Below are 2,970 nucleotides of genomic sequence, written 5' to 3' on the forward strand. Positions count from 1 at the left end.
GGAGACTTGAGCATGTTTTTGTTCAGAGGGGAAGGAGCCATTGATGGAGAAAGGGATTAAAGGTGGGAGAGAGGGCATAATCTGTTGGGGCAAGCAAGAACTCAGGGCTCAGCCTCCTACTTTAGACAAAGTACCTTTGTTATGATCTCTTCCATACATTTTGCCCATTATTTAATATAAAGAGAGTTCTGGAAAATCTTTGAAAACGATTGAATTAGATGTTTCAGCTCTAAAAAACAGTCAGTCATTACCTATAGCTCTATACAGAATAATGTACAGTAATAGCCTGAATAAACTCATTCAGATAATCCTGGTTTATTTAAGGTCATGTCTTCAGAAGGAACTAAATTGACGGGAATAACTATTATAGCTGTAATTATTTGCATTGCAGTTCCTGACTAGCACTTAAAATTTGGATATATGTAAATTTCACCTTTAAATATTGGCTTGCATTCAAAACAAGCACTTCTCAGCCCTGTACTATTAAGAACACCAAAATGAGATTTTTAATACTGGTTCATTTTTTAAAGCTCTTTGTTTAAGTAAATTTATTGGTCATTATAGCCTTTTGAAAAACTCATGTATTGTCTATCATTATAAAATAAAATCATGCTGGTTGGAAGGATTTGAAAAATATATAAATATATCAAAGAATTATAATCAAATATAATTCTACCACCTATCGCTAACCATTATTTCAATATTTTAAATTCTTTTTTATTGTGAAATATTTCATAAGTTAACGAACATCTGTTTATGCACACTGGTTTCAGTACAATAACAGCTTTATTATGTTTACTTAAGAAAAAATTTTAAAATTTCCCCAAACAAGACATACATGGCCAAAAGGCACATGAAGAGATGCTCAACGTTGCTAATTATTAGAGAAATGAAAATCAAAACTACAATGAGGTATCACCTCACACTTGTCAGAATAACCATCATCAAAAAGTCTACAAATAATAAATGCTGGAGAGGGTCTGGAGAAAGTGGAACCCTCCTATGCTGTTGGTGAAAATGTAAATTGTACGGCCACTACGGAGAACAGTAATGAGATTCCTTAAAAACTAAAAATAGAACTACCATATGATCCTGCACTTAACTATAGTCCTCACTTTTTGCCTGTCTTCTTACTGCCTCTAAAATATGGAATGTTTCACAGATTTACATTCCATCGTTGTGCGGAGGTCATGCTAAATCTTCACTGTGTCATTCTGAATTTTGCGTATACTGGATTCGTTGTACATCTCCATGATTTGTTTCTATTCTCTGCTATTTGTTTTCTGGAAACTGCCTAAAAAATTCAAGAAGTCTCCAGAGATGTCAAGATAAGAGTAGTAGTTTTACTCATTTAATTTGTCCCTTTCTTAGGTATTTGAGTGCCACAAAGAATAAGGGAGGGTAGTGCAGAGAAAAAGTACAGAGACATTATCCTGATTTTGTGGCGTTGGGCAGACAGGCCCATAATTTCCTTCTGACAGCTCCCTGGCTATTGGTATCTAACCCCTTGGGGCTAGGAGGTTAGTGGAAGGTTCAACATGAAAAGGTTAGAACATCAATAGGCTCTAGAATTGAGTTGATTCTAATCTCCACTCTTCCACTCACCGTAACCTTCTCAAGCCCCACTTTTCTTAGCTGTGATGAATAGGTAGCAATAGTAACTACTCATGGGCTTGCTTTGAATCCTAAATGAGATAATGGTCCTGATGCTCTTAGCACAGAGCATGTGGTAAGCCCTCAGTACATTAAGTATTGTTACGTATTGTTATTATTAATAATATTATTTTATTTATGGAAGTAAGTATATTAAAATTATGATAAAGTTGATGAAGGATGGTAAAGGGAGCAATGAAAGATTACAGAAGGACTTGGTCTAGTCTGGGGATTTGGGAAAAGTTTCTATGAAGAAAGGACATGTAATCTGAGACCTGAACATTCACTAGTTCTCAAATAGTAGACAGAGTGGAGAAAGGATTTCATAGACCCACATCTGTGAAGCCTTCCTGAGTGAAAGAGCTTGTAGAACCAATCGAAAGAAACTGGAGATGTAGCATGTCAAGTAAGGAAGAGAATATCCAGCAAAAGGTCCTGCGAGGCTGACAGGGTCCCAGATGACTAGGTTCTACAGGCCACATTAAAGGTTTTGAATTTTTATCTCCAGTACTGAGGAGAGGACTGAAGGGTTATTAACCGGTTGGGACATAGTAAAAATTTCTTCTTTAGCAAAAATCATGCTGGCTGATATCTGGGGGATAGATTGGAGGGAGTGAGAGTGGGAGGGAAAAGCAGGTCCAACTGTCCATTGAGAGATGATGGTGGCTTTGACTGGAGTGGTGGTGTTGATGGAGAGAAGTAGAGTTGTTTCCATTGTGGGTGGAAGTCGAGTCAAGTTTTGGAGTACAGTCATAAGAGGATTGAAAAAACTTCCGTTAACTGAAAAAATCTAATGACATTGAAAATGTAGAAATAATTGGTTTTATTATGTGGAACTTCAGCAAATGGAAACAAGATCATGGAGTGGGAATTCTGGGTTGGGGGGGCATGGCCAACTCACCATTAGGAAGTGTGTGTTTCAGAATTAGAGATACACACAGTGGAGCAAGTTGCTGGATGGGTAGTGAGTTCCCTGTCACCAGAGAGTTTAAGAGGATGGGTGATCACTATCAGAGAACTCTAAAAGATGTTTCTGAGTACACTTTTAATTTAAAATATTAAGATGCCATAATACATAAGAACTAACAATTTTATAAATGACTAACAATTAAAATTATGGAGTGCAGTCTATAACAGGTGTAGTTTTCATTTAAAGTTATTCAAGATTCATCAGGTTCGCATCACAGATATAGTTTTATCTTTAGAACATTTGACATAAATCCAAAATCAGTCATGAGTTGCATGCAGTTACATATTTAATTTGCTTTGAATATTTAGACTTTGAAAATTAAGTTCCAAAAGAATTAGAGAACAAAC

General features: G+C 36.1%; 1 non-coding gene across 1 annotated transcript; it reads right to left on the minus strand.

Moving 5' to 3' along the window:
* Positions 1-1,140: 1,140 nt before the first annotated feature.
* Positions 1,141-1,247, minus strand: LOC136123036 (U6 spliceosomal RNA). Its single transcript, XR_010655911.1, has one exon. It is a non-coding gene; the product is annotated as a U6 spliceosomal RNA (small nuclear RNA).
* Positions 1,248-2,970: the final 1,723 nt, after the last annotated feature.

The sequence above is a fragment of the Phocoena phocoena genome, chromosome 4, assembly GCF_963924675.1.
Source record: "Phocoena phocoena chromosome 4, mPhoPho1.1, whole genome shotgun sequence".
Taxonomy (NCBI): domain Eukaryota; kingdom Metazoa; phylum Chordata; class Mammalia; order Artiodactyla; family Phocoenidae; genus Phocoena; species Phocoena phocoena.